Source organism: Pantherophis guttatus, chromosome 2, assembly GCF_059756535.1.
Source record: "Pantherophis guttatus breed Tessera chromosome 2, ASM5975653v1, whole genome shotgun sequence".
NCBI lineage: Eukaryota > Metazoa > Chordata > Lepidosauria > Squamata > Colubridae > Pantherophis > Pantherophis guttatus.
In genome coordinates this window covers 185,331,514-185,342,202 of record NC_142064.1, presented here as the reverse complement: position 1 = coordinate 185,342,202, position 10,689 = coordinate 185,331,514, and positions in this window count along the sequence as shown.

Below are 10,689 nucleotides of genomic sequence, written 5' to 3'. Positions count from 1 at the left end.
TTGTGATCTGATCTGCCATTAGCATATTAAATTGCCCTCACAGTAAGTTAATTGCCTCTTTTATTTTCTTGTCTGCTGGGTTCAATATCAAAGCTTGTTCTTTTTTTAAAATTTCCTCTTCTAAGTCCTTCCTTTATTTCCCCTGTTTACATCTATGTTTATTATTCAAATATATCAAGATACCTCTCATATATGCTTTACTTGCATCCCAAACCATTTCCATAGATGTACCCTTATGCATATTTATAATGAAAAATTCTTTCATACATTTTTTACATTCTTTTACATTTTCCTCATATCTAAACAAATTTTCATTTAACCTCCAAGACGTCTTAGATCCCATTCCGTACTCTAATTCCATCCAAACTGGACTATGATCCGTTAAAACTCTTGGGCAGATCTTCGTCTTCTTCACCCTAGAGAAAAGATCATTAGTAATTAATATGAAATCAATCCTAGAGAAAGATTGATGTCTATCAGAAAAAAAGGTAAAATCTTTTTCTTCAGAGTTCCTCTCTCGCCAGATATCTCTCAACTCCATATCATCCATCATTTCAAAAAACGATTTTGGCAATCTGGCACGCATTGAGATATTTTGCAAGAGCCCCTTCTTATCTTTTTTAGTATCCAAAACTCCATTCCAATCACTCAATAAGATGCATGATTTATAATCCCATTGTAGTAACTTGGAATGTAAAAGCTTGTAAAATTTTTCCTGTTGTTGGTTCGGGGCATATACTCCAATTAAAAATATTTTTTCTCCTTTTATTAAAAGTTCAATTGCTATGAATCTTCCTTGATCATCTGCTTCAATTAATTTAGCAATTAAGTCTTTTTTTAGGTATATAACTATACCATTCTTCTTCTCAGGAGCAGATGCAACAAAATGTATGCCTAACCTTGCATTTATTAAATATTTTTGATCTTTCCTTCTAATGTGAGTCTCTTGTAGATAGATTACATCATTTTTAAACTGTTTCAAATAATGAAATATTTTTCTCCTCTTTTGTGGTGAATTTAGGCCATTAACCTTCCAAGTCAGAAATCTAGTCGCCATTCTTGGACCCCTGAAGCTTTTGGAGCATCTGCTGGAAGTCTCCATTCATTTTGCTTTTTGGCCTTGCTCCTCCCACTGCTTCTGTTTTTGTAGTTTCTTGTAGTTTCTTCTGGAGTTGCTGCACTCTTAATTCTTCTTGACGCTTGGCTGCCGCTCGGGTCTGTCTTTGATCCTTAGGTTCTTGTATTTTTTCGAATACCTCCAAAGCTTGAGCAGTAGTCGAAAGTTGTATTAAATCTTCTTGAGTAATCAAAGCTCCCCTTTGGGCCTGTGCCAACAATTCTTCCTTCTCCCCCTTTCTTGCCCCCTCTGCTTCTGTCTTCCTTCTAGCTTCTGGGGACTGTGGGCATCCAGCCTTTAATACATTGGTATAGAAATCTCTTGCCTTCCACACTGAGTTAAGACGATATCTTTCTCCTGAATAGTTCACCATTAGTCCAGCTGGAACCTCCCATCTGTACTGTATCTGACAGTTTCTCAGTTCTTCCACCAGAAAGGCATAATCCCTTCTGGCTCTCAACATTTTGGAGGGTGATTTCTTTCAGTATTAAAACCTCCTGCCCCTGCACTTGAAGTTTATTTTTAAAAGTGACTTGTAGAATTTCATTGTGTATTCTCCTTGTTGTAAAATAGACTACAATGTCTCTTGGTAGATGTTTCTGTCTGGCAACCCATGAATTGACACGGTAAATTTTGTCAATTTGCCATTCAAAATTTGCTTTTTGATCTCCCATTATCTGTGCAAATGCTTCTGAAAAAATCTCTCTCAGATTCTCTTGCTTATTTTCTTTGAGGCCTCTTATTCTCAAAGCAAATTCCATATCTCTATATTGTATCATTATTACATCAGCCTCTGCTCTTTCCATCTTATTCTGAACTCTCCCATTTTATTTTCCAAATTCTCATTAGACTGCTTAATTTCTTCCACTTTTTCATCTATTGCTTCAATATGGCCTGCCAGACCTTGAACTGCCATGATAATATCTTCTCTAATTTCCTGATTTCGATTTTGAATGAACTCTTTAATTTGAGCCATCTCCTCAGCAACATCTCGTATTTTATCCTCAAACACCGAAGTAATTTTTTTTTTTCTGTAACAGAGGCTTGTGTTTTAAGGGCTTCCTGCAACATTTCAAGTGTTAATATTGGTGGTTCCATTGGAACAGAGAGAGATTGCAATTTGGACATTTGAGCTGGCGAGCTCCCAGCACTTTTAGGGACAATAGTCTTTCGTGTTTTGAAGCCATTTTTAGTTTCCAATTTGAATTTATTCAGCAACCAGAGCAACAAATCCACCAGATCCAAAAATTTCCAGTCTTTATATAATCAATCCTCTTTTTAAAAAAAAAAAAAAAACACCACTGCTATAGTCTTTTAGCCTTTAATCTTCTTTCTTTCAAAGCAAAAATCTCTAATTTTAGACAGGGGCTGCCAGCGCTAGATGAAATTTTCCTTTTTAACTTTCACTTTCACGCCCCATTAAAGCTCAATTGCCATCTTGGTTTCACTTTCCCCCCTTAGTAAGTCAGAAGGAAGTAATACACATTTGGAGTTAAAGTTTAGTACTTGCAAATCTGGTCTCTCCTGAGTTTGCTCAGCCTGCTTCCAAATCCAATGTTTTATTCCAAGTGTTGTTTGCAGGAGTGGTCGCGGTGTCTTCTTCTGCTTAAAGCAAAAACGTCCTGGATCTGGAGCTCTGTCGGGCTTCCAGGGAGCTCTCACCCTTCGAGCCCCAGAATTGTTCCTGGGACTTCTTGCAGAGCTCTACCTACACCCGTCTGCTCTCTTCCTCCCCTTCTCCCAGGGAGAAAGTTTCCAAGCCGCTAGACAGCTGATTTGCGCTGTTCTAAAGGCTTTATGCGATTGTGGGGCTGGCGCTCAAAAAGGAGCGTCTTTGGCGCCTACAGTGCCACCGGAAGTCTCTATAGCATTGTTTTGAGGGTAGGAGTTGAAACAGTTTATGTCCAGGATGTGAGGGGTCTGTAAATATTTTCACAGCCCTCTTTTTGACTTGTGCAGTATACAGGTCCTCAATGGAAGGCAGGTTGTTAGTAATTGTTTTTTTCTGCAGTTCTAATTATCCTCTGAAGTCTATGTCTGTCTTGTTGGGTTGCAGAACCAAACCAGACAGTTATAAAGGTGCAGATGACAGACTTAATAATTCCTGTGTAGAACTGGATCAGCAGCTCCTTTGAGGAAAGTTTGAGCTTTCTGAGTTGGCATAGATGAAGCAGGCTAGAATATACTCAAACTATGGAGATAACTTGACAGGCATGACTATCAAAGGTAATAAATGTAGAGGTGAAGCCATCTCTGACGGGCAGAGCTGCAGTGATAACTTTTATCCTTCAAGTTCAATTCAAGATATCATAGCTGCAGCCACGCAAGAGGGAAGCCACATTCATTTGTATGGATGAAATTCTATTTGGCAGATACTGCCATAATCCCCATTATCCGAGGCTAATTAATTTTATTCCAGAGATTCCTTTGAGGCACCAAACTGCAAATTAAAGAGACCCGACTGATAGGGAAATATAACACTAGCCTGGATTCCTTTTCTCTCTTCATTCCCCACCATGGCCACCCTCACCTCCATTCTCTTTCTATTTGCTCAGAAGATGAGAAGCCTTTTGGAGAATATATTACAGAAGGGTAATGCATCAGATAATGAGCTCTTGCCCAGAGAGGAGTTAATGTTAATTGGAGGACCTGGTAATTCAAGAAAGAAGAGCTGAGGAATCCATCTCTCTCCAACACCCATTTAAGGAGTGGTAATGCTTGCTGCAACCACATGAAGACACAGCTGTGCTGATTGCTGGACTATGACATTACCAGATGTTGCCTATAAAGAGTGCCATTTCCCTGACTAGGCCTGATTTGTGTGCAAATGGATGTGCATGCATTTGTCTCACTCAAAGCACACTTAAACCACTAATAAGCATGTGCTTTCCCTGCTCTGCCTTTGCCTACAACTTTCTTTCCTATGGGAGGCTGCTGGATCTGGAATTTCAAGCAGGATGTAATTAAGGCCAAGTTCAGATTCAGAAAAGTCCCAGAACATATGGGGGGGGGAGTCATAATTCTGACCACACACAGTTTATTTTTGTCATTATTGAAAAGTCACAGCTTCTTCCAAAGGTGCTTTTTCAGGAGGCAAATGGACTTTCTTGTTCTTTCTTTGAAGACATTTTGCTTCTCATCCAAGAAGCTTCTTCAGCTCTGACAGGATACGCCAGAAAGAAACCGCCCCAACTCCAAGTAAAAACTCTGAAGCAAGCATTTTTCTAGCAAAGTTCTATTTACTAGAATAGGTAAACTGGCATATCTGGGAAAACCCGAATCTGAGACGTCTGGGTTTTCCCTCAGTAAATCAAAACCCCCAAAACCATCCCCTCACTCCTCAGTCGATCACATGCTCCAATCACCATCCATCCCATCTCGAGACCTCATTCCGACTACTCCTTCTCCAGATGCAGGATCGTCCTGACCTTGACCAACAGGAAGAATGCTATTATGTCTAAAGACAACCCCTCTACTAAATCCCCCCTCCTACTTTCCCACACATAAGAAGGTGGCAGCATGGAAGCTTCCAGCCTACCAAAGCTGACAGGTGAATGAATCCTGTCCATTCATATCTTATTCTGTCAGAGCAGAAGAAGCTTCTTGGATGAGAAGCGAAATGTCTTCAAAGAAAAAGAAAGAAAGCCTAGTTGCCTCCTGAAAAAGCACCTTTGGTATAACCATAACCTAGATAACTTAGAATCTCTACAGACTCACAGCTTTTTCTTATACATTTACATTTTAGACCAGTGTTTCTCAACCACTGCAACTCTAAGATGTGTTGATCTCAGCACTATGCTGGCTTGGGAATTCTGGGAGTTGAAATCCACCAATCTTAAAAGTTGTGTTTTTGAGAAACACTAGTTTTGAGGACCAAACATACCAATTTGGTTTTTAAGCCAGGGGAGAATTTTATTTAGATCTATTTTAGGTGGATCTTGATTTGAGTTCAGTAGAAATGAATGTCTGTGTTACAAATTAGGCATTTTATGTATGTCTTTCATGTCTTTCATTTGAATTCATGAAACTCCTAATATTCAAAAAATATATTGAAATCTCTATGTTTCCTTGTGTAAATGAAGAAGTTCAAATGAGGATCAAGCTTCTGCTAATTTCTGAAGCTTTCAGCTTTCTTGTTAAAATTTTACTTTGGAAGAGAAGACTCAACCAATAGTTAATGTCTTAAGAAGGGCTTCTTTGAAATTATTTGGCACTTTTTCACCACACTGTTCTTAAAATATTGTTTGTTTGGATGTAGAAGCCTCCTGACTCCAAAGATTCTGTGTAGCTTACATTTGGCATACCTTTTACATTTAACGCATTATTGATAGCAGCCAAAAGATTAGCATGAATTTTGAGGACTACATTGATCAAGAAGGTGCATACTGGTTTGTTAATGTACTTAGCTGCCAACTACATGAAAAAAGTTGTACAACTAATCAGAACTAAGGAGCACCCAGGACTGCAGCCCGAGTGAATGATCAATCTGAATTATTTATGTAGCAAAAACTTTTGAGTAGCTGTTTTCCATATTAAAAAAAGCTGAGATAGGCCTTTACTTTCTCCACAAAGATGATTGATCTCCAACGTTTGTTCTACATAAAACACAACAGTCCTCACTCTGTGCCCTCCTACTTTATTGGCATGCTACAGCAGAAATGAATGCATAAGGCTGGCCTTATTACAAGGTAGAGAAAGACAGAGCAAGCGGCAGATTCTGAGAGGTCACTCTGTCAGCTGTTATGATGTCTCTTATTCTTCAAAGACAAACCTGAAACCCTTCTGCTGGAGCACCTACCTTGTTCTGCAGTCTTTGTAGTGGTGAATGATATTATATCACCTCCAGTGTTAAAATAAAATCCTTTGCCACTTTTAGTACAGGAGAAGAGACCATCAGACTAGTGGTGGGTTTCAAAAATTTTTACTACCCATTCTGTAGGTGTGGCTTGGTGGGCATGGCATGGCTTGGTGAGTGTGGCTTGATGGGTGTGACAGGGGAAAGATACTGTAAAATCTCCATTCCCTCCCTACTCCAGGGGAAGGTTACTGCAAAATCCCCATTTCCTCCCGATCACCTGGGACTTGGGAGGCAGAGAATAGATGTGGGTAGGGCCAGTCAGAGGTGGTATTTACCGGTTCTCCGAACTACTCAAAATTTCCGCTACCGGTTCTCCAGAACTGGTGAGAACCTGCTGAAATCCACTTCTGCATCAGACTCTCTTCTATTGGGCACCAAAATATCATAACATTGATTGTAGATTCAGTCTGAAGAAGGAGCACAACACTGAGGAGAAGAACCAAGTTTTACTGCAAAGCTCTTTGGCTGCCTGCTTTACAAAAAGAGGAATCTAGAACAATAGAAAAACAACGATTTTTTGTAAAGTCTGAGGCCTACATGGCAGGAAATCCTAGGCAGAAGTTAGGCAGGTCAGTGTCACCGTGTCAGTGTCCCTGGGGGCAAATTCTGATGGAGCAGAGCTGAGGAAACCCCTCATGAAGAAGATGGAATGTTAAGGTCATCAGATTAATTGAGGATGGATCTTAGAGCTTTTCTTGGTTGCAATTTGCTTGTAAGGGCTGCACTTGGGCTCTGCTCTGAGCTGCTGAGGTGTCTGCTCTCAGATGGGACTGCAAGGGGCTTTGTCTCCAGGCAGAGAGGGTCAGTTTGGGTCTGATTAGTTGTTGCTCAGTCGCTAAGTCACGCCCTTTCACAACCTCATGGACCATAGTTGGGTCTAATAGAATTAGGCAAACAGATGAACTGGATCTTAACCCTGGTCGTACCTATAAGACAGGGAGGAAAGGGGTGCATTTTGTTTGCTAGGTTTATTTTCTCCCCTGCAAAATGCATGCCCACTGTATTTAGCACTGTGACTTAGTAGCTGCAGAAAGTAGTTGTTTTATCTTTGGAGGACATGTCATTCTCATGTATATTACGAGTCGGTGGTGATTTGTTTCAAATGCTGCTGATTAAGATGCCATTAAAATAAACTGCAGCAGGAAAGACAGCTCTTAATAGCTTGCTCCTATCCCCTTGATCTTTTGGGCTTCCTGAATTAAATACCAGGCACACAAGCAATCTTTTTTTTAAAAAGATTGTTCCAAGATGCAGCAAGACTGTATAGATTTTGGGTTCAGCAGCTCTCATGGGGGAGCACAGTGTGTCATTCCTAACTGAGAGGATCATCATGCTATGAAAAGAGGCAGCTTTACAGTCTCAGTTTTCTTCACACACCAGCATTTTTGCAAGCATCTCTTTCAGGAACTATTTATAGTAATAGGTCCCGGGCTATTGTTAGTGCACTTTCATTGAAATCTCCACAGAGGTGATGTTGTGCTTTCTCACCTACCATTTGTGAACAAAGCAGGGTTTGGAGGTGGCCTGCAAATTTTGTTTTCACTGACAAAGAATGACTTTCCAAGTACAGATTGAACTAACGTATAGAGTCGACTATATGCTTTAAAAAGCAAGCTTAGTCAGGTCTTTGTAAACAGCAATGCTTTTGAATCCCTAAATCTGATGCAATTGTGGCTATTATGGGATTTTTCAAAGAGTTTCTGTCTTGATTCCAGCCTTCACATCCTGTTATCTAGCAATTTTGGAAGTCACACTCCAATATATCTGGAGACCAGTGGCCTGGGGAAAACTGTTCTGTTCTGTTGAAGCACGTTGCTGTTTGGTTTAGTTTGTGATTTATTAATGTCTTCCATTTCCTTCCATTATATCCAGCAGCAGAGAGGTCAAGGAGGGCTTTGGCACTGAACCGACCAGTTCAATCTCACCCCAATCATTCAATACAGAGGAGCAGTCATTTTTAGCCAGGGACTAGGAGAAGGAGCATCAAGGCAGATAGATTCTGGTATTGTCCAGGAATATATGCTTCTTTGTACTTAAGGAACAGAACAGAACAAACATCCTCAAACCCTCACAGCTTCAACCTCAAACCCTCACAGCTACATCCTCAAACCCTCACAGCTTCAGCCTTAAGCTGTCTACAGTGGACCTCACCCAGGGGTGAAATCCAGCAGGTTCTGACAGGTTCTGGAGAACTGGTAGCGGAAATTTTGAGTAGTTCAGAGAACTGGCAAATATCACCTCTGGCTGGCCCCAGAATGGGGTGGAAATGGAGATTTTGCAATATCCTTCCCCAAGGAGTGGGGAGAGAATGAGGATTTTGCAGTATCCTTCCCCTGCCATGCCCACTAAGTCAAGCCCACAGAACCGGTAGAAAAAAAAATTGGATTTCACCACTGACCTCACCCCATTCCTAAGAGGTCCGTAAAGGGGGCGTGCATAAGCATCTGTCCCTGTCCTACTGTCCCCATTTATTTGTATTCATTTCCTTCATTCATATCCATGTTCATATTCATACCTGCTATCTTGTACATGTTCGACAAATAAATAAATAAATAAATAAATAAATAAATAAATAATAAAACAGAACCAGAATAGAATTTTGGAGATCTTCTAGTCCAACCCCCTGCTTAGGCAGGAAACCTTATAGGGACGTGTTTCAGCTGAATCTCCTATAATAAGAATTAATATACAGGGGTCCTTAGAATGACAATTGTGAGACGATCATGGCATCTGTCTGAACAGACTCTTACCAGAGCCCTTTCACAATGTATCATCTTGAGATGCCCCCCTGCCCCAAATTGAAGCCTAAGGGCAAAGAAGAAGAAGAGATGAACCTGCTGCTGTTGGAGAAAATATCTGTTGGAAGCACTGTATAAGCGAGAACATCAGGGAAAACAGGAGGTGTCTTTCTGCCCCAGGTCGTAGGCGAGCTTCCCTGAGTGTGTCAGTAACGTCCTGGCAAATTAAAATCAGGCCACACAGTGTCAAAGTCAGGAGACTGAAAGGTTTACAAATCGTACCTATTTTCCTACTTGTTCCAGTTTTTCCAATACCTAGAAGTGGATAGGCATGGAGGAGCAAGCTATCCTGGGAAATGCAGTTTTGGGGATTCTGCAGGCTTTCATCACATCTGTTTGATTTAAAGGAGCTTCAGCAATTTAGTTTGTTGAACAATATGATTTGCACAATAAATAAATAAATAAAAAAAGATTCCTGCAACTGCATAGAAGATGTTTCTGTCTGAAGAAAATTAGTGTTTGAATCAACAATGTAAGTCATGCATTCAGACTAAATGGATTCAACTGTTCATATTGGATGAGATAATCTAAAATGGATTCATCCATTTTGTAATTGAATCGTTTCAACAAATCATAGCAGACTTATCTGCATAAGCATAGCAATTTTCAGGGAATGAAGTGCAAAGATACTAACAGATAGAAATTCTAATACTATTCTATAGCTGCAGTCCTATGTCAATGTTCTTGTGAATTAAGCCATATGGACATGGTCAGAAATTATATATGAATAAATCTGAATTAGATTGGCTCAATACCAAAATACTGAATAAGAAAGCATTTTGCTCCCTGTATTACATAGATATAAAAACAGGCAGACAAGCACATTAATGTATAATTTTCATGCTTTACGGTGCATGATTATGTAAAAACTGAACCAAAGATATTTTTACCTCTTTAAAAAGGGAACAAAGAAAGATGCTAAATTGTAGCTTGTACAGTAATATTTTGTTACATTTGTACAATAAACAAACATTATATATCTGACTTAGAGCTAAACTATCTATGAAATGCCTGTCCCTGTACCAGCCTGTTCATGAATCTACATCACAGTTAGATAGTGGACAGTATAGAATGTTCCACGTCCATTTTAAACCCAGCATGAGCAAAATTCCCATGCTGCTAAAGTGGAAATCAGGATTACAAGATTGCACCATTTTTGTATTTAACTGGTATATGAGGAAAAAGGTTGGTGGTGGGGAAATAGTTCATCTGTTTCATCCAATTTTTCTGAAAATCAAATAATGCCTAAGCCTAACTCAAAAAAAATCAGATTTATCATATTCCAAACCAAAAGGCATTTTATGATTGTCAGACAATCCGCTACATAGAGAGCCAATATGATGTAACGTTGAAGATGTTAAAAGTACACTGGGGGGATCCATGTTCAATTACAGCCCAGGAAATAAGGTATACTGAGTGACCTGAAGCCAGTCCCTGTTTCTCACTCAACCTATCTGATATGGTTCCTTCTATAATAACAGAGAGGGAACGCCGTGGCTCAGTGGCTAAGATGCTGAGCTTGTTGATCTACAGGTCAGTAGTTCAGTGGTTCGAATCCCTAGTGCCGTGTAATGGGGTGAGCTCCCGTTACTTGTCCCAGCTTCTGCCAACCTAGCAGTTCGAAAGCACGTAAAAAATGCAAGTAGAAAAATAGGGACAACTTTTGGTGGGAAGGTAACAGCGTTCCGTGTGCCTTTGGCATTTAGTCATGCCGGCCACATGACCACGGAGGCGTCTTCAGACAGCGCTGGCTCTTCGGCTTAGAAACGGAGATGAGCACCACCCCATAGAGTCAGGAACGACTAGCACATATGTGCGAGGGAAACTTTACCTTTACCTTATAATAACAAAGTTGAAAGGGACCTTGGGGATCTTCTCCCTGCTCAGGCAGGAGACTCTATACCATTTCTTACCAA